Genomic DNA, 20676 nt, shown 5'->3' with positions numbered 1-20676 from the left:
AAGAAGAAATGGAAAATTGGTGAGTTGAGAGATCTGGGCATTGATAGTTATCAAGAATTTAGTAGCAGAAGAGCAAGATGTAGAAGAAATCAGCCTGGGTTGTAGTGTCTATGGAGAAATGCTAGTTCCAAAGATTACAGAGTTTGGTACATCTCCTTTTGGGTTGAGAGAGAAATGGGAAGAATTGCTTTAATCTGAACTCATGGTGGTATCTGGATCCCCCATTTAAAAACACATTTTAATCTGAAATTCAGGATCTGAGAGCCCGGAGCTGGAAAAAGCTTAGGAGTAAAAAGCAGTCTGCGCTGTTACCATGAATTTGCCTCTAGGTATAGGGAAGTGGTGATGTGTCCTAGACCAGGCTAGTCATTAAAATTTTCTGGAGAAATTTAAAAAAATATAAAAGAGTCCCAGGAACTACCTGGAATCACTGGTATGGTGAAAAGGGTGAAGCCACTTGCTTGAAAACCTGGTTTTACTATTTCCTAAATGCAAGTTCTTCAGCGAGTTACTCAATTTGTCTGAGCCAAAATTTTCTCATCTATTAAATGGGGTTAATGGTAGCTGTTTTATAGTGTTAGAATGTGCACTGCAGGTACTTTCCTAATAACTGTTAACTTCTACACCCTCCACTGGTACGTATTATGAATTCCAGATGCTTTGCATTAGAACTAAAAAGAAACAAAAACAATACTCTAAAATCTTGGCTGAGAATATAGTTTAGCCAGTTCAGTATGAAGGGGTGCTATAAATTGGAAGTGAGAGATCAGGGCATGCCATTTACACTCTGGGGTATGAAATGGATGGCAACAGAACAGAAAACTAGGGGAGATGCTACAAAGTCTCCTTTTGAAGGTGCTCTTGTTCTTTGGATGGATGAGCATGACCAGACAGATAGTGTCAGGGTAAGTTCCCTCCATTGTCAAGGGACCATCTTGCCAAAAGGCTATTTCACACTTCAGAAAGGAGTGTGGATTGATTAACACTATACATTTAATTTTGCCACCTATAATCTGTCCACTTACTAACATAAGCATGTTCCCTTCTCATTAAATAATTCTCTACACCACTTGTTTTTATTTGATTTTTATCTTTGTGTTTTAGGCTACATAACATTTCATTGAATGGCCATACAGTAATATTTAACTAAAGCTCAAAGGGAGATGCTTGGTTTCTTTTTAAATTTTTATAAATCACCATATAATTAACATTTTCTTTCATATATTTTTGTGTACATCTCTGACTGTATCTTTAGGACGAATTCCTAGAAGTGGAATTACAAGGTTCTCAGTACACGCTGCCAAGTCACCTAGTGGAAAGTTATGTCTTTAATGGGTGCATTAGGATGTCATTTCACTATAGTCTGGTCACTACTGTGACATTGCTATTTTTTTTAGTTCTGTGAATTTTTCATATACTCAGTAAGAATCAGAGCTAACACACATAAATCGTGCTTACTATGCACCAGGCACTGTTCTGGTATTTTACATGGGTATTCTGCTGGATTCTAAGGTAGAATACAGGATTCTCCATCCTCTTGTGTGCATTCTTTGTATAACCCCAGGATTATACAGTGAAATATCACTTTGTATGTTCATATTACATGGCAAAGGGAATTTGTATATGTAATTAAAGTCCCAAGTCAGTGACCTGGTAGATTATCCATGGGCCTGACCCAATCACATAAAAACTTTAAACTAGAGGACAGAAATTAAGGGTGAGAAGGATTCAACACAAGAGATTCTCTGTAGCTGACTTTGAAGATGACCAGGAAGTATGCAGACTCTAGGAGCTGAGAGTGGCTCTGGCTTCAGCAAGGAGGAAACAGGACCGCAGTCCCAGAACCACATGGAACTGAGTGAGTAGTAGTAGATTTTTCCCCCAGAGTGACCAGACAAGAATTCAGCTGAGCAGACCCGGTTTTCAGCCTTGTGAGACTCTAAGCTAAGAATTTAGCCATGCTCTGCAGGACTTCTGACCTACAGTACCATAGGCTAATAAGTGGGTATGCTTTAAATTGCTAAGTTTATAATACATCAACTATACTTCAATTAAATAAAAAAAGGTTTAAAAAAGACCCAGATACTGTTAATGACTCGAACTCAAACTAACTGCACAATCATGGAATCTCCCTAATCACCAGCTTCTTCATTCTATAAATGTTATTAATAAATATTATTTATAAAAATAAATAGATAAAGGCAGAAAAAATTGCTAAGTTTGTGATAATTGTTGCAAAGAAACAGGAAAGTAAAACATATATCAACTTATTTAATATTCACTGTACCCATATGAGGTAGGCATTATTATTAATACCATTTTCAGATTAAAAACTGAAGTACAGAGAGGTTCGATCTACCAAGGTCATAAAGCTAATTAATCTTACAGGCAGCATTCCAACCCAGGCATTTTGGCACTTGAAATCATACTTTTAATCATCACACACTTCCTTGACTCTTGATGGTATCTCACTGCTTCAATTGTTTTCACAAGTTCATTATCTCATACAATACTAATTTAGCCAGCTGATATCCAATGAGTTAACTGTAGTTAACATGGAAAAATTGAGGGGAAAAGGAATTTTTAAGCTCCCTAATGAGGAATAACATTTAGGACACCATTAAAAACCCTGGGGATTATTTTCCTCCTTCCATTCTCGGTTTATTAACAGAAAAGGATGACTAGAAATAACAACTAAAATTGCACACAATTCCTGACTATGTCTCAAATTCTGTGGTAAAAAACATTCTACGTGGATTTATCAATCTTTACAATATCACATAGGTAGATAACTGAATTTCACAGAAAGGGAAGCCAAGGCTCAGCTGAAGTAACTTGTCCAAATTTACACAGGCAGTAAGATGGCAGAGTAGGCATTCCATCAATCATTATGCTGTACTATCTAAAGAACTAATAGGTTAGCCAGTTACCACCAATACATAATTTGCACCAGAGTATGCATTTCTAGAAGCAGATGTACTGACTGGCTGACTGCATCATCCATTTAAGGGGTATATATGTACACCACAGTACAGTCCCCATATACATCAGCATATTTAAAGGTATATTAGCAGTCACTCTTCCTCTACAGACTCCCTAGACATGAGGGCATGACATTCTTTTTTGTGTGTGTTGGTAAGTTCTACTTGCTATGATAGACTGAGACTTCCACCCATCCCATATTATTTGCTTATCTTTACCTTGAGACATATTAAACGTCAGTAAAATGGGTATATTAACTCTCAGCACACACCCTTGGTTTCTTTGTAGCTGATTCAGCATTGTCACTTGCCAAGCATGAATTAAAACTGTTCCCCCAGAACACAGGATAAATGGGAGAAAGTGGGTTCAGAGTAGAAGAGAAATATTGCTGAACAATTTAAACTTTAATCTAATATTGCTGAACATCTTTGACTCAAGACAGTGGGGGTTCATTGAATAAGAGCATATGTATAAGAGCACTTAAAGATTGGTAAAATACATATTACTCTATTTTCTTACAGAAACAGTATTTATCATGTATATTACATGTTAATATAAACATAATTACATTAATTTACAATTAATCCATTGATTTAATATGTGATGATGATGATGGTGGTGTGTGTGTGTGTGCACGTGTGTGAGATCAGGAACAGAAGAGTAGTATAATGGAACAGCACAGAGCAGGGGGTCATGAAACGGGGACTGCATACAGATGAAATCCCCTGTTAAAGTCAGAGAGCTTGAAAGGAGTTTATATGATAAAAAGTCTGCAATCCAGGTGGAGGGTATAGCTCAAGCGGTAGAGTGCATGCTTTGCATGAGGTCCTGGGTTCAATCCCCATGAACCACCTCCAAATATAAATAAATAAACCCAATTACCTCTCCCTCATAAAAGAAAAGGAAAAAAAGGTCTGCAATCCAAATTTTCCATGGCTTAATGACATTTATGTGAAACAAACACTGTCACGTTGAAGTGTTAACAAAGAAGCACATGAAAGAAAGGGACTATCTTAGCATGTGACGAGCGGCTGTCACTGGGAAGGTACAAGAAAAAAATAAGGTGACTACCTGAAGAGATTATTCATGTATTTATGCAGTTAGCAGAACAATTTGGGGGCACATAAAAGGTATCAGGCATTATGGTAGATGACAATATAAGACAAAGAAACCCCTTGCCACAGAATTATAATTGAGATGGTTGATGAAAGACTAGAGAGAAGTCAAGGAAGTGACCGGAAGGACCACACTAAGAAGCCATGGCAGGGAGCACAGGACAGGCCTGTGGAGGCCCTGAGGCTGTGCCCTTTGGCCCTGCTCACATAGTATGTGAAGATCTCTGAATATGGAAGCTTGGAATAGAGACCCCAAACGCAGTTTCCCATTTGACCCTCAGCCCTGGGGATTTCAGTGGGCAGGATGGGAGAGTCCACTTGGGGCCCCTTACTGTTTCAGATGTCACAATGGCCAAACAATCTAAAGTTTTATGTATGAGTTTTATGAGCTGCACGAAAGGAATTTGAGAAAGCAAAGCAAGAATTTTTAAAATAACTTCGGAAAACCTTTCCCAGAATCTTTCTGCCTTAATATGCTGACAGCATCAAAACCAGTATTACTTGGGTAATGACTGATGACAAATATTGATTTTCCATGGCTAGCCTAACCCTGAGATAGAAAAGGAAGTGAAAATCTTTGTAAATACATTCAGGAGTCCTGTTTAGGAAATTACTTGTTTCATCTATTAAATATATTGTGATATACCCACAACATGACAGCACCTAACTGTATCAACACTTACTAGAAAACAAAACTGAAATGCATTTTTGACCCTGACAGCTAATTTATTTAAAGTCAAGGAGATTACGACGTAAGTCAAAATGATCATGCTGACGGGAAACCGAAAGCAGGTCTGAGATGGAGAGTTCCGTGAAACTCTAAAATTCTTGTGTTGTTACCCATAGGGGACCATCTGGCCCCACGTGCTTTTTCACCTTCTTCCAAAGTCCTCCTAAACTCTGCTTTTCTTTCATCTAGTATTTAATGCACTATATACAATATTTAATACAAATTCATAGTATTTGGCTATTGTTTTTTTGCATGATGTTCAATTTCCCACTAAAAAAATCACTGTGGGAATTCTTCTTTGTGCCTTACTTTTTTCAGAGGCAAAATGAGCATTCCAGGAAAGAATTCTCTCTATAGGTCAGTCCCACACAAAGAGCATAATAAAAACCAAATGAGTATTTTCCAAAGAACTTCAGAATCAATATTGTTTAAAGATATAAAATTTACATAAGAACTACTTTTACCTGGTGATTGGTGGTTTTTGTTTAAAATAATAGTTACAAATGCGCATGTGAGTCAGGAGAGATAGAAACGTGCTGTGTGCCTCACCCTTTGTTGTATTGGAAGATAATGTGTTAAGTTCTTGATCTAACTAAAGAACAAAGACTTTTTGGAAATAAATCAGATGGCTACTATTTACCTTTTGGGCCATTAGACTAAAATGAATGGTTAGCAAAGTTGACCTTGTGTCAAGTAGTTTTCTTGCTAATGTGTGATCCTTGGAATTACCATTGACATGTATCGAGGTAATCATAATCTTTAATTAAATGCTTGAAAAGTTACATCGAGTCTGTATTCTCTGCGTTTGCACATTCAACAATTTTCACGTCAAATTATTTAGTCTATTACAACAACTGAGAGCTGAACAGTTGACTGAGAAATCAAACGATTTGCCCAACTGATTCACTGAGATACGTGAAACTTCCAAATGTGGTTATCAGCTTGATAAGCAAGTTCATTCCTTACTCCTTGATTTACAAAATGGCAATTAAAGAGTAATAATGCTGCTTTGGACCAACTCCCTTCCTATACCTATATAAGCCCTATGTCATACTATCAAGTATTAGATACATACTAAGTCAAAAATAAATTCTGATCAATAAAATTTTTGTTATGGTCTACCATAGTACAAATAGTAACAAGAGTTTCCATTTGCTTGAATCACCCTAAGTACATTTCACAGTTTGAACACTGTGAAATCTGACCCGAGCTTTCTTACCCTGGTGTGATTTCCATTTTTTTTAAATCCCATCCTTCCATTTCTAGCATTGTAGGGTAATTTGCCAAACTAACGTATTTCCATTATAGATACGGAGCTGTCTACCTGTATTATAGGGGAAGCTATTAATACTTCCTCTTCCAGAACACATGTTGTAAGACTTAAGAGACCCACATAGACTCATCAATGAATCTGGAAAGCTACTTGTAGCAAATAAAGAAGCCTGAAGCAGCAGAGACGCTACTAACAAAATGTATTTAAAAATTACCTGTAGTAGAGAGTAATTCCATGCAATATGGAATTTTCAGAAAATTGAAATATTCCTGATAATTCTGATTGTGCCTGAAATGAGTTATTCACACAGGTTGCATAATCCACATACTAGTCTGATTTGTTGTCAGCATGCTCTTCAATGCCATCCATGTTTATGCTGAAAGTACTGCCACTGAAGTGCTTGTTAATTGATAAAAGCTAAATATTTCCCATTATCTTAACTCTTGAAAAATAACACAGACAGAACAAATTAATTTAACTCTAAATAATGTATTGCCCAGATATTAAATATATTAAAACATGGCTTAAGCATGTAGTACTTTATTTACTACATTGCCAACAATAAATCTAATAGACTAAGGTTAACATTATGAAAACAAAGTATTACATGTCAAAAGCGTTTAAACAAATGGTAAAAGAGAAGACAGAGGTAGGAATCTCATTTGAATGATAAAATAGGAAAGATGTAACAGCTTTATGCTGATTTTCTCTCTTGCCAAATAGCTGAGAGAAAAAAGTTAATAGTGAAAATGCTTTAAGAAATTGCCTATGGCAAAATACAATGATAATTGTGATTTTTATTTCTTAAAAAGAAAAGCCACATAAAATGAATTTTGTCCAAAAAAGTGAAAATTTTCAAATAAAACAGAGTATATATGTGTATTTACAATAATTCCTATTAAATTTCAAATGTATTACATTAATAATATTTTAAAAAACAGTTTTTAGGTTGTTGCAACATGCAATTTTTATATATTAGATTACAAAGGTAAGGAAATGACTGCATTAACAAAACATGGTCTGGACATTAACTTAAAAAACATTTTTGATCTAATATGTCAAAATATGTATTTAATCTTCCTCATTACCCATAGCTTGAACATAAATGTCAAGGTTTTCTTATGATTAAAATGACTAATATATTAAAATAAAGTTTCTTGATTTATTGTCTTAGTATACTGCTAACCACTACAAACATAAAGAGGAAAAGGAAAGACAGTATTGTGCAGCAGCAGGAGACAAGCTGGATGTAGTGGCCTCTATTAAAAACCTGTATTTGAAACTTAATGTTTGCACTAAAGGAAAAACAAATGGTCTTGCTTTGGTGTCTCTCACAGAGCAGCCTTACATGGTTTTCATTTGCCTTTTTTCATTCTTCACTTGGACGGGAACCTCTTAACTGTTTTCTTTCATGCTTTTTTTTTCTCTCTCTCTTGCACGCACACACACACTCTCTCTCTCTTTTTCCTGTAGTCTCTGCAGTAAAAGCTACCATGGTTATCTCATGCAGACGTCTGCCCGTGGATGATAGGAAATGCTGATTGAGAAAGAGTTTATCTACTTTTCATCCAAAATATGTGAGCTATTAAGGAAATTATAAAAAGCAGCAACAATATACTTTGGTTTTATTCAAAACCTTTCCCTTAGCAATTATTAAAAGGATGATATTTTTAGCCAAAGAAAGCAAAATGCATCTGCAGCAGCTGGTTTCCAAGGAAACAGAATAATTTAAAACCATGTGGAACTCTGCTCTCTAATTTTCATCAATTCCCCTTCATTCCTGGAGGTAGATTTACTTGGAATTTATAATTTCCAAAAAATATAACTGCCTTGACTTATTTTCTCTACCACATTTCAGGAGGTGAATGTCTGTTCTTACATACCACCTTAAATTCCAGTCTAAGGGGTCAGTTAATTTCTACCATCATTTTGTTTCAAAAACCAAGATCAGAAGACTCCATCAATAATCAGAAACATGACAATTTTTTGGTATCACAATATTTTTGAAATCCAGAAACAGTTCAAAATAAATCATGCAAGAATATTTGATTGGGTCACTGTGACACTTTACGTGTATAAACATATTATTAATTTATGTTTAGTACATTTAGGAAATTAAAGATAGTTCTCCATTCATTTAGATAATCTTTACCCAATATTCAGTAGTTTTTTTCCCGTTCTTTTTTCAATTTTGCAAGAACTGTTGTGTTTTTGTCTGCTCTTCAAAGACAAAATCCATCTCTCAAACAAAAACAAAATGTAAACACAAGATCAAAACAATCCTTAGAAATTATGCATATTCATTCTTATTAGTTTGTGACTCATTCAAAAGATGAATTTTTAAAATAGATGAACGAATCATTTATATCTTTGAAAGACTTTTATTATTATAGTCAACAAGTATTAATTGACGGCCAATGTGTTCAAGTCAGTAATAACCTTTTTTAAAAGAATCTCTATTTTAGTGGGTTCCCCATCCTTAATTGACCTATATTTATGAATTAAAATCACTATGAAATTAAATGGACTTAGAGTAAAATTATTTTTCATATGTCTTTACTGTGTGTCATTGAGTCTATATATTTAGAACTCTCCCCTGTTTTCCCTAAGGGTAAATAAAAGAAAAAATTAAGATAGAGAAACAACTAATAAAGTAGAATCTTTACTTTTGAGCTGTTAAAAAAATATTGCCCTAGGGATATAACCACAATATAAATGCTGTGATGGAATTCTTATCTAGGTATATTTGATTGTTAAATGAAACTACCAGTAAAACTTGCCTAATAAGATGCTATTTTTTATAGCAATGTTTAATTCTTCACAAACAAGCTTCTGAGCTTTGAAAATGGAAAATGGCCCCATGCATGTTGATAGACAGTTGTTTAATTATCATATAAGCTTACAATTTACTACATAAAATGATACAACTACCCAACAGCATAAGCTTTGTCAAGAGAAGTAAGTTAAAAGGGTGTAAATGCGTATAAATCATTCATGCTAACTTAGTGCTAAGAGTCTACAGCCTGCAAAAATTATTTTCCTAAATCATTTACTGTGTTGTAAATATTTTAAAAACACCACATGAAATTTTACACTGTATATTCAGAGAAAACTCCATTTTCTCAGGACCTGTGGAATTTACCAATCTTTCCTAAGCCTTCCTTTGATTTCCAATAAAATAAGCTTGAATAAAAACAAACAAAAAAGACACAATGGCTCATTTTATCTATTAATTTTTCCTCTAACACTTGCTAGAAAGTTATCCAGGATAAGACATGCCTCTGGTGTTTTTATCAGTCAAGGATTCTGCAGGGGAAAAGAATAACTCATAGCAAAGCTTCCTCAAGTAATGAAAAGGATCCACTTTCAGGAAGTGTCTTCGGAATAATTTCAGTATCCTAAAACTGTCTTAATAGGAATTGAGAAGCATTCTCTTTTAAAGAAAATAATTTTTTCTTTCTCTTTTGCTCTTACCTGTAAATATGGTTTCTGCACTTCGGCTCCGTCAGAACAGACTGAAGAGTTCACTCCTCCCTCGTCTATCCATCAGGCAGCAGCCAACCAATAACAAAAGCCAGATCCTGGCATTCTCCGGCTCATGCTCCCTGTCTGCTTTCATCCCTCGTTCCCTCCCACCCCCACCCTTTTAGAGGACAAATCCTTGCAGCTGGCAGAGGGGCAGGGAGTGGAGAAAAGGAATATGGAGAGGAAAGGAATGAAGAGAGAAAAGATATTTCAAAGAACAGATCCAAGCTATGGAAAATATCTGCAGGTGAACTCAGCTGAATTGAAGTGTCTTGCTTTGGATTTAGGGAAACAGGGTTAATCAATGCCTCACCCAGATGAAATCAAAGCAAAACACTCGTGGTAAAACTTAGGTACACTGTCTATTCTGCCTGTTTTTCAGTTCCCACTGATTTTGTTCAGTGAAAAAAAATGATCTTCTCATTGTACATTTTGGTATGTAGATAGAGGAGGTTGAGACTGAATGTCAAGATAACATTATTCACATTCAGTTTGCAAAGAGATAAAATTAAATGAATCAAGACCCTTTACATTGACATATAATACTATTTGCATTTCAACTACTGTTTGCCACTGTTTTCAGTTAAAACCAGGTTCAAGCCTAGTCAGTATGAAAAAGATAATTCATCCAGAGAATTAGGCTATTTAAATATTTCAAAGTTATGTGGTTTGTATTACTTCATAGTCCTTAAATGCTGGCATCAATTTCTCTAGGTGAATAATGGAACTTGTTAAAGATTAAAAAGGAATCAGCCATTTGGTTGCCATGTCTCAAAGTGACTAATTGAATTTCAATATTATTCTAATAACCTTGGGCAAAAATCATTTCACTTCTGAACTAACAGGCATAATATGTATAAAAGAACAATTGAGGAAAATATCATTAGACTTCTTTAAAGGAACAAAGCACATTTGTCCACAGCTTAAAGGAAGTTAATCTGAGACTGACAAAGAATTTAAACTATATACAGATTGAATTCTTACAAAATATAATACAAATTATGGCTCACTATGATAAAAAGTGCTATTAACTGAGCTTTCACTAGTGAGAGTCTGAAAAAGTTTCTGTGGGGAGATATAAATTAATGAATGTTATCTCCACCTTAGAGGTACATACTGCCTACATGAGATATTTACAGGCTTTGCTATTCAGTTTCTTAAATCAGTAATGTGTCCTTATGGAAATAAGACCAAATGGAGAAAAAAGAGAAGTGGCAAGAAAGTATTCTTTATCTCCAAGAATAACTGGAGTGAGGGCAAATTATTGGTAGTGTAGGAATAACTATGGAAAGGTTTTAGGGGGGGTCAATCTGGCTGAGGGGTGTGGCTGTCAACTGAAATTGACTTTACGTAGACGTACACTGATTTTACTGCGTGTGTGCAGTTATTCGGGTAGCTCTGGGAGGCTCTGCCAGAGATAAGGAGAAGGTTAAACTATCCCTGATTCCCATTTCAGGTCCTCTCATGTGGAAGATGCTTGCAAAGCTTCTGTGGCAAAGGCGTAAAGAATCTTGAGAAGATGTCCTATCAAAGGCTGTGACAAGTCTGGTGTCTTACTGTACATAGTGCTGTCCACTGAGGGCAGAACAGGCAGCCCCTGAACAGCGTCATGATGCAGAATCTCAACTCCATCCCAGTAAAGTGAATCACAGTCTGCATTTTAACAAGATCTCCAGGTGAGTCATATGCACATTCAAGTCTTATTTTTTTTTAGTATTTTATTTATTTATTATTGTATCATTTATTTTATTTTGGCAGGGGTAGGGGGTTGTGACTCGGTTTATTTATTTTTAGAGGAGGTACTGAGGATTGAACCCAGGACCTCATGCATGCTAAGCATTAGCTCTACCACTTGAGCTACAGCTTCCCCCTAAGTCTTATTTGTTTATTTACTTCTTTCATGAAAATATTTTTGACATATAACACTGTGTAAATTTAAGGTGTATAACATGTTAATTTGCTACATTTATATATCATAATATGATTGCTATTATAGTAATTAGCACCTCTATCATGTTACATAATTATCCTTTCTTTTTAGGAGTTGAAAGAATTAAGTTCTAATCTTTTAGCAAGTTTGATGTTTATAATACAATATTGTTGTTTATATTCACCATACTGTGCATTGCATCTATCTCTAGGGCTTATTTACTCATAGATTTGGACCTTAAATGACATCTGTCCTGTCCCTCCACTCCCCATCCCCTGGTAACCACAATTTCAGTCTCTGTTTTTACCAGCTTGGCTTTTTACAGTTCTACCTATAAGTGACATCATACAGCACTTGTCTTTCTCTATCTGACTTAAGTTTTGGAAGCACTGTTGCCCATTGAATTTGATGTTTAGTTCTTGGTGAACTGACAGTAAGCAGTTTCAGTGGAGTGGTTGTGGCAGGAGGCAGACTAAGAATGAATGGGAGATAAAGAAATGGAAACAAGTTCTGTGCGTTATATACATACAACCAGGACAAGGATCTACTAGCACACTGATTGCCAGGCTATCTCTTCATTTCAAAGGAGCTGAATATGAGCAGAGGCATTGGGTGGCCTTGCTCCTTGCTCAGCACTGCAGGTCTCTACCTAGACCACTCCTCTGACAGAAGTGATGGGAACAGCAGAGGCTGGTAGGGACAGAGGAGATGTTCTCCTAAGCAATGTGACTGCTGGACCCTTGATCACCATGGGAACTCAGCTGCATGCTGCCAGAAGCAAAGATAACAGACCTGAGGGTAGTCTGAGTGACTTTAAAAATCTTTCCTGACAAGGAAATATTACAAAATCTCTAAAGATTTAAATACCATTATTCAATAATTAAGGAATTCTTAGAGAGCTGGAAAATGAAGATAACTCAAAAGAGTAAGAGAATCGCCAACCTTTGTGGAAGTCTCAAAATTAGAGCAGATTGTAATAGGAAGGGACTCCAATAATTTATGTATTAACTAAGTAGAGGTTCCCCCATTTGAGCTGTAGGGATAAGGTTTTAGGATAATACAAATGACCACTAAGGAAACAGGCTTAGCACAGACCAAACGATTAAATGAAAATTAGGTCTGCTTAGCTAGCTAGAGACTATCTTTATAAAACTTGTATTTTTGCAAGTCAAGGACTTTCCAGGTGAATGGAATAGGGACGACTGTGAATTGGGAGGAGTGGTAGTCCAGATGCATCCAAGTATGTAGTTCAGAAGCAAGAAGCCCCATACAAGGAGCCAGACTGTCCAAAATAAAAGACTTCCAGATATCCTAACGTAAGCTGAAGGATCAGTGGGGCTATTTCATGTCTCTGTTCTCATGAACGGAACAAGGGATTTAAAAAAATATAGAAAATCATTTCTTCATTCCGATCCTCACCGAGGAAGTCGTTAAAGGATTCCTAAATTGCCTTTTGAAATTGAGATTCAGAAGCATCAAATCAAAAGGTAATAAAGAGTACTAAGACTACTCTCGGGCTAGCTGGTCCACAGGAATGAATGGATCAGCAAAACTTGCTGGCAATCACCCAAATGTTTGTAAGAACTCGAGGGTAAAATTTGGTGCAACTGGCAAGTATTTTGCCTGTTGCTATAAATCACCCAGGTGCCAGAAGACCAGGAGACCATCAGTGGGGCCTCTACTCTTGTGAGAACAGCACGATAATCATTGGACAGTAAGAGATGATCGAAGGTATTTAATAAAATCATAAGGACCAATACAACTTAATAAGAATCTATTCATTAGCTGCTTGTGGAAAATTAACAATGTACTTCTAAAAGCATGAATTCACAAATATCTATTGAGCAGTTCTGCCTGAAAAATACTGTTCTTGGTATTAAAATACTACAGGAAACAAGACCAAGCTTCCGACTCTGTGGAGCCCCCCTCAGTGGAGGCAAACTATGTCTTATATGTACAGACATGCATGGTCTGCACCAGAGGACTGGAGCTGAGTTAGCAACGTGCAGAGACCCAAACTGAACAGCAGATGTATCCCCTGCCCTGAGAGCATCCCAGCAGGACACTAACAGAGAGGAGGGTTGTGGACTGTAGCAACAACTGGAATAGTTATGGGAGCAAAGCTGACAACATATTTTTGTGAGGGAAAAATGTGCCATGTGATCTCTTTGTTAAAGAGCTTCAAGAGCCTAAATTTTTATATGGGTAAGTGGTAATTTTTAAAAATTGTTTCCAAAACTATCACAAAATATAGGAGAAGGTTGTGGAAAGTGATGTATCAAAAATAAAGAATTTGCTTAGTGTTAAGATGCTCTGGAAAAAAATTAAATTGATAACATGCTTTCCTCAGGGATACACACTGAAAACCATTCCAAATAGGGTTGTTAGTTTTACAACAACTAAGTGATATTAATATAATGTTCTTGAAGGACAGTAAAATAAGTTGTGTTCTGATTCCACACACATTTCCCAGAGAGTTCCATAATAAATAAAACTATAAGAACTTTACAGGTCAGCATTAATGAACAATAAAGTAGTAGGTGGTTTTCATTGGGGTAGATACAAAGTTATAATTTAAGAAAAAGTAATTTAAACTTTAAAATTGGATAATGTCTGAACATCAGCTATAACTCAGGAAGAGACTGATACCATTGTGGTTCCTAAAGACATTATTTCATGTTGCCAAAAGTGCCCACAAAACTGCGTGTCTCCTAGAAGCACAGTAAATGAGAAATTTTTAAAAGAAATGTTTTTATTTTATATAAAATTTCAGTTTTTCTACACTTGAATGCCACATTACTAGTTATCACATATTAAGAAAGACAGAAAATAAATAGAAAATGTCTAGAGAAAGGCAAGTCAAGGGATCACTGGAATTAATAGGTGTCAAATGAGTCTGACCATGAGATTTGGTAACTTGCAACCTATAAGACAAAAATAGAAAAAGGATATAACCCAAGTCTTTAAAATATTGATGATTGTGGATAATGTAAAGAGAAATTCCTTCACCAAACTGTAAGGCAGTCTGAGCACACTAAAGGGAGATCATTTCATGATCAATAAAAACAAGCTTCCTCTCCTCCCAGACAATCCACATTTTATTACCCAAAATGCATGGGAAATTCAGTGATTTAGATTGGACTGGTTTCAAAATAATCTGAGATCTTTTAGACTTGAAAAACTTGAAAGAAGTATATTTTATTTAATATTTAAATATACAGAGCATAGCACAGTGATTGGCAAAAAAAATGGTAAGTATCAATAAATATGGAGAGATATGAAGTCACAAGGAAAGGAAGTGGAGTTGGGAGAAAAAGTGAAGAATAAAGAAAAAACAAAAAGGAATGAGAGAAAGAGAGAGCACGTGCAAATCACACTGAATAATGATAAACTGATCTTGTCTTAATGTTGGCTACCCTTCAGAATTACATGGAATAAGCATTGCTCTCTGAGCAATGCCAACTCTGGAACATGGTGGTGAGATCTAGATCCTAGAAATAAACAAGAAGTAACATCCTCCTGAACCAGATCTGATACCACTATCTCCTTTGGTATTCATCTAGCTAATGATTCCCTGTCCAGAATATTCTGATAAGAATAAAAGTAGAGGAAAGCAAAATAGTGCCAAACTCCTTAATAGGAAACAACTTGGCAGGTGATAGTGAGAGAGCACCCAACTAACATGGAAATATGCAATGCATCTCTAAGATCCCTGCTGATTTTTTGGTTAGGTATCAAAGCCAAGAAGTTGAAAGGATGCTTGCATTTACGGCTGGTGAAGACTACGGAGAAAGCCTTTACTACAGAGTGAGTTGGCTTTCCCCCAAACATTACATTACCCTTGAATGGAAAATTGATCGGATGACATATGGTGATAACATCTGCCACCCATGGATAAAGCCGTAGTGCCATGTGGGTGGTAATGGAAGCTGTAATAGTGAGGGTGGAGAATTTAATGACAGTATGTAACACTGAGGAAAGTAACAGCAATCTGAAAGAAAGGAACAATTGCTGTAAATCTCAGTGATGGGTACTACAGGACTATACATCCTATTCTAAAGTCATCGCAGAGGGAATGATGAAAATGAAAGATACTTTGTCATTTTATCACCTCCAAGTTCATCTCAGCCATAGTCCCCAGGGAGGCATTTCTTCCAGATAGTGCTGTGGGTAGGCACTCTTTCCTTATCAGTACATATATATTTATTACAAATCTGGCATGAGCATAGCAAGAAATCATAGCAATTCCGGGTTATTTATATAAAAGACAAAAATGAGGGCCAACACGTTGCTTCTAAAGATTTCTTTAAAATTTAATATTATTTAAATATGAATTTCTGGGAAGCAAAAGAAAACAAGTAGCAAAATAATAATGTTTTTTAAATGAAAGATTTAGACTTTGTTTTGTCCTACTCAGGCAGGAAGAAAAGAAATAGTACTTACAGCTGCACATTGCAAACAGTTTTATTTGCAAAATAGCAAAAAGAACAAGAAAACTCTTGCCATGGTTATATGACAATGTGGGGTTTGGCTGAAGTTTCCCATGGAATTCAAATATCTGAGGTGGCAGCAGGTACCCTGAGAAGACTTAGACAGTTAAACTGTCCAAGTTTTCAGGCGGCTTTTCTGTTCCTCAAAATGGCCTTAAAATCCGAATACTGTTTTTAAGTGTTCTTGATTGGTTCAAAGGTAGTTCTATGTTTCCTTAAATCTCAAAGAATAACTTTTGGTTTTCCTCTCTCCTGAAGTGAAGAAAAGCAGCAGCTGGTTCACCGTGCAGCTCGGACACTCAGTAGACCCCAAACCGTCTCCGTAGGGCAATGGAATGCCGGGGCCAATGTTTTTCATCCACTTAAAATTTTTTCAACCAGTTTAAACCAGTCCAGCTGAAATCACCGCATTCTGTTACCACTCACACAAACACACACAACCGAACTCTGAGGTGTTTTTACCCTCCCAGGTTTTTTCCTATCTCCCTTTTGAGAACAAAAACAACAGTAAGATTTTAAGTTCTGACCTTACCAAAGAGGATGCTGTAGCCTTGAGACAGGAGAGAAGAGGGCAGGGCAGTCTTTAAAAGAATGACACAGTCCTTGAGAAAAACAGGATACAACCAAAACGGCTTCGAGCTGACTAGGCCCAAGATGGCGGCGGTCGCGTCCCGTGGGCCTTGCATTCCTGTGGACTTCGCGCCTCATTATGCGCTCATTGTAATACATTAGCATGCCGGGCGGCACGCCCACAGGCGCCCTGGCAGTCCCCCCGCTGACCCGGAAAGGCAGGAAAGTGGGCGCTGGCCCATCCTCGGAAATCCCCGCCCGTTCTCCAAAGTAATTAGAATATCCCTCCCATCCTTAGCGTATGAAAGTACGCAGCCCCATAAAAATTAACCATCCCATACCTCGGGGCCGGGCCGCTCTCACCTGAAAGGGACCACACTCTACCTATGGAGTGTGTATCTCTTTAAGTACACTTGCGTACACTTGCGCAAAGCCAGGGACCTTCTCGTGGCACCCGTCTGGCCCGAGATCTGGAGCACGACCATTCTCTCGTGCCCTCTTCTCCTATAACAGGATTCATATCATTGTTGTTCTTATTTTGATAAAAATCAGTCTGCAGTTGTGATCTTATTTAAAGCAAAGGATTAAGAATAAACTTAAGCTTATGAAAGGACAAAAATGAATAGGGTAAATTTTAGGATATTTTTCTCACCTAAGTGTTTGAAAGCAAATAGCAGTTGATCATTGAGAGGCATATATAATTAACTTTAAAATGTCTCATCATCCTACTTTTGTGGATTTCAGGAAAAATTCTTATGGAGTAAAACACATACACTCTCATCAAGAGGAATAACCGAAGTTAAAATGTTTGAAGGTCTCTTAGACAAAGGAACTAAATATACCAGAGAAATAGACAAAATAGGAATAGGAATAACATTAACTGTTGTCTAGTTGTGATGATAAAAAGACATCTTAACATCATGGCAAATCTATGTGCCAAATACTCTTATAATTCAAGTGCTAGGGAGACAAAAAAGTGTATATTTTTCATAACCTGTAAGAGAAATTTTTGGGACCCAAACTAGAAAACAAATTCCTATTTCTCATTTCAGATTTTCAGAATCAAAATCATGGGTCTTCAGCCCAAGAAGTCTGTATTTTTATAAGGTAAGGTACATTATAGTCTTTAACTTATTAAAAGATAATTTCAAACAATTTTAGAAAGAATAAAGTAACTCCAATGTATCCATTACCCAGCTTCAACAATAAACAACCCATGACTATTACTGTTTCATTCACACTATCCACTTCTTAATTATATTAAAGCAAAATGTCAATCTAAGTAAGGAAGTAAACTGAGGCAAGCTTGGATTACCAAAAATTAACTTTATTCAGGAATAGCAGAGGAATTGCAATTTGAGATTTAAGGAAAGGGAGAAAGAGAGACACAGACAGAGAGACAGAGAAAGCTGAGGGGTTGGAGTAAGCTGTATTTATGGGCAAGAAGTACAAAGAGGGGGAGTCTAACTATAGTGTATGCAATATGTTTATTGGCCTGAGGATGGCAGAGATTCTTGGAGGGTGTTCATTGGTCAGGAGTTCATTGATCAGGGGTCTCCATTTTCTCCATTTTCTGTAAATCAGGCATTTATAGGAAATTAGTCTCTCAGCCCTTAAGTTCTGTTCTTCTGAGGACTCATGTGTGAGATCTCCATTTCATATCCTCTGGTTCCTTTTTAGATTGAAATCCTTTCACAGTACAATACTGGAGAAAGTTTTGGCTGAGTTTTTGGCTGAGACCCTTGCAACAAAAGACAGATTAGCAAGAGAGAAACAAAACAAGTTTATTAACATGCATACCTCATGTATACATGAGAGATACCCAGGGAAAATGAATAACACCCCAAGTGGCATAAGCCACTGACTCAAATACCCTCTTTAGCTATAGACAAAAGAAAGTAAGGTGTAGGGACACCAGTGATGGAGAGATTACCAGGAAAAAGTAAGGTTTGTTTTGCAAACTTAAGTCCATGCCTTTGGAGGGCAGGAAAGGTATAGCTCAGTGGTAGAGTGGGTATTTCCCAAACACGACGTTCCCCAGTACCTCCACTTAAACAAACAAACAAATATATAAATAAACCTAATTACCTCCCCCCTCAAAAAAAATTTTAAAAAGTCTATGTGTTTTCCCTTTACAAGAGGTTTTTGTAACTCAGTCATCTCCTCGGTGCAGGAAGTCCCTTACAAATGGAGATTGCCTTTTTAAGTATAAATTTCCTTTACAAAAGGGTAACTTCTACTGTTTTCAGAGCTTCTCTGTGAAGTGTATGTTTTTTCTCAAAATAACCAGCCCAAAAGTCTTTATCCCAAAGAAGGCATATTTTGTGGTGGTATACTCTGCTACCCTCATTCTCTGCCTTTGACCTCAAAAAGTTTCTCAGTTTAGAAGTTGAGTTGGTAGATTGCTTTGCATCTCAATGAACCAGTCTCCTAGTCTTGAGAATAGGTCAGTTCAGTTAAGCATGTGTGTTTCATGTCAGGAGGTGGTGAAGCAAGTGGACTCCCAAATTTAGGCTTATATGGTACAATCAGGTATTTAATAGGAAGCATTTCTATGGAAACAAAAGAAAAATAAGAGTTAGTGATTGGAACTGATTATAAACCCAGTGTGAGTCTGGGGTAGTGGGGTCAGCCAGGTGAGAAAATGTCTAGATGCTGGGCTCAAAGCATGTTTTGCAGTTTGAATGTCTCTGGCAATGTCATGGGGTATTCTCGTGAACTTTGATCGGCCCCTACTGCAAGAGGCATGAGGGTTGTCCATACATGCGCCGTTGTGGCGATTTCTCCTAAGTTTATATCAAGTTGTCCAACTTTAGCTTGCAGAGCACTGAAAAAAAAAGGGGCAATTTTTGTTCTTAGTTATCCCAAGTCAGAAGGGTGGAAGAAAACTGGAAATGTTAGTTTGGAGAGTCACTGCCAGGTATTTGAGGAAACTAAAAGAATTCAGGGTCCAGTCCAGCTTATAGGTAGGTAACAAAACCTCAAAGACAATATGCAGGACTAGAACCTGATACCCACAAAGATGTGCAATAGTTTTCCATTAAAACAATTTTTCTATCTGCAGTCACAGCCATTTCTATCACAGTGAGACGAATTTGCTTCAAATCAACTCCAGTCTCACTGAATGTGTCCTGATTGTTTATACAAGTGTAGCAAGGGTAGCAATGACCATACAGGCCCTTTTTAAGTTGGCTTTGCTGGAACTTCTCATGAGAAATCTCAGATTGGGCTTTTAAAAGCCTTTCAAAGTAAGATGCCAAGCCCAGAACTCACAATTAGACTTCACCTATAGTACATAGAGATTTGGGTGAATTTCTCAATCATTCTGAAGTCCCCAAAATATCCTGAGGTTGCTGGCCTGCCAGTAATTAACCTTTCTCACTCACCTCAAAGGATGTCAGAAACCCTGAAGGGGGTTGTCAGCCGAGGGAGGCTGGAGAGGGATAAGAGGAGGTGAGCTGCCCAACTGGAAAAATGCAGGAGGAGCCGACATGCCGCCAAACAGATTGCGCAAGAGGCCCACGTGGAGCGAAACTGCACTTCACCCTAGTACAAGAAGACCGCGCGCCGCCAGCTGGTGCGCTCGTCCTTTTCGAAAGCTAGTGGCGCATGCGTAGTATTCATAATGCGGACTCACTCAGCTGGTGCATACGTATTGTTCATAATGAGGACTCACGCTACCAGCGCACGCGTACATTTACCTCTTACCAGGTGTGAGCTATTGTGAACATTGGCCTGGGCCCCACGGCCTACTCACTTAAGGCTGCCGACAGGGGCTTTACTATGTCAACCGTAGTCCTATAGGGTGTCTGGTCATATCTGATTTTATGTACATCATTCTCAAATATGACATTCCAGTCAAAACCTTGATAACATAACCAATATTTTCAATTGTGTCCTGTTACAAAGCAAATAGATTCTTATTAAACTTATGCAAATAACTATATTGCCGTGAAAATGAGAATACTCAGTAAGAGTTTCCAATTTTGCTGATTGCAATCTACGTGGTGTGATTTAACATGTGCCTCTGGTATTCAGACCTAGAGGTCTGATCACCTTCA

The 20676-nt window shown here is 37.1% G+C and overlaps 1 protein-coding gene across 1 annotated transcript in view; it reads right to left on the bottom strand.

Annotated features, from left to right (window-relative positions):
- CSRNP3 (cysteine and serine rich nuclear protein 3) overlaps positions 1-9705 on the bottom strand; it is a 179967-nt gene extending 170262 nt beyond the window's left edge. The window contains exon 1 of the mRNA XM_031451575.2: positions 9575-9705. The gene's annotated coding sequence lies outside the window, so the exon portion shown is untranslated. The remainder of the gene's footprint in view (positions 1-9574) is intronic.
- Between the last annotated feature and the right edge of the window lie 10971 nt (positions 9706-20676).

This window comes from Camelus dromedarius, chromosome 4 (assembly GCF_036321535.1).
Source record: "Camelus dromedarius isolate mCamDro1 chromosome 4, mCamDro1.pat, whole genome shotgun sequence".
NCBI lineage: Eukaryota > Metazoa > Chordata > Mammalia > Artiodactyla > Camelidae > Camelus > Camelus dromedarius.
Note: the sequence above shows the minus strand (reverse complement) of the source record. Positions and strands in the feature narration are given on the sequence as shown.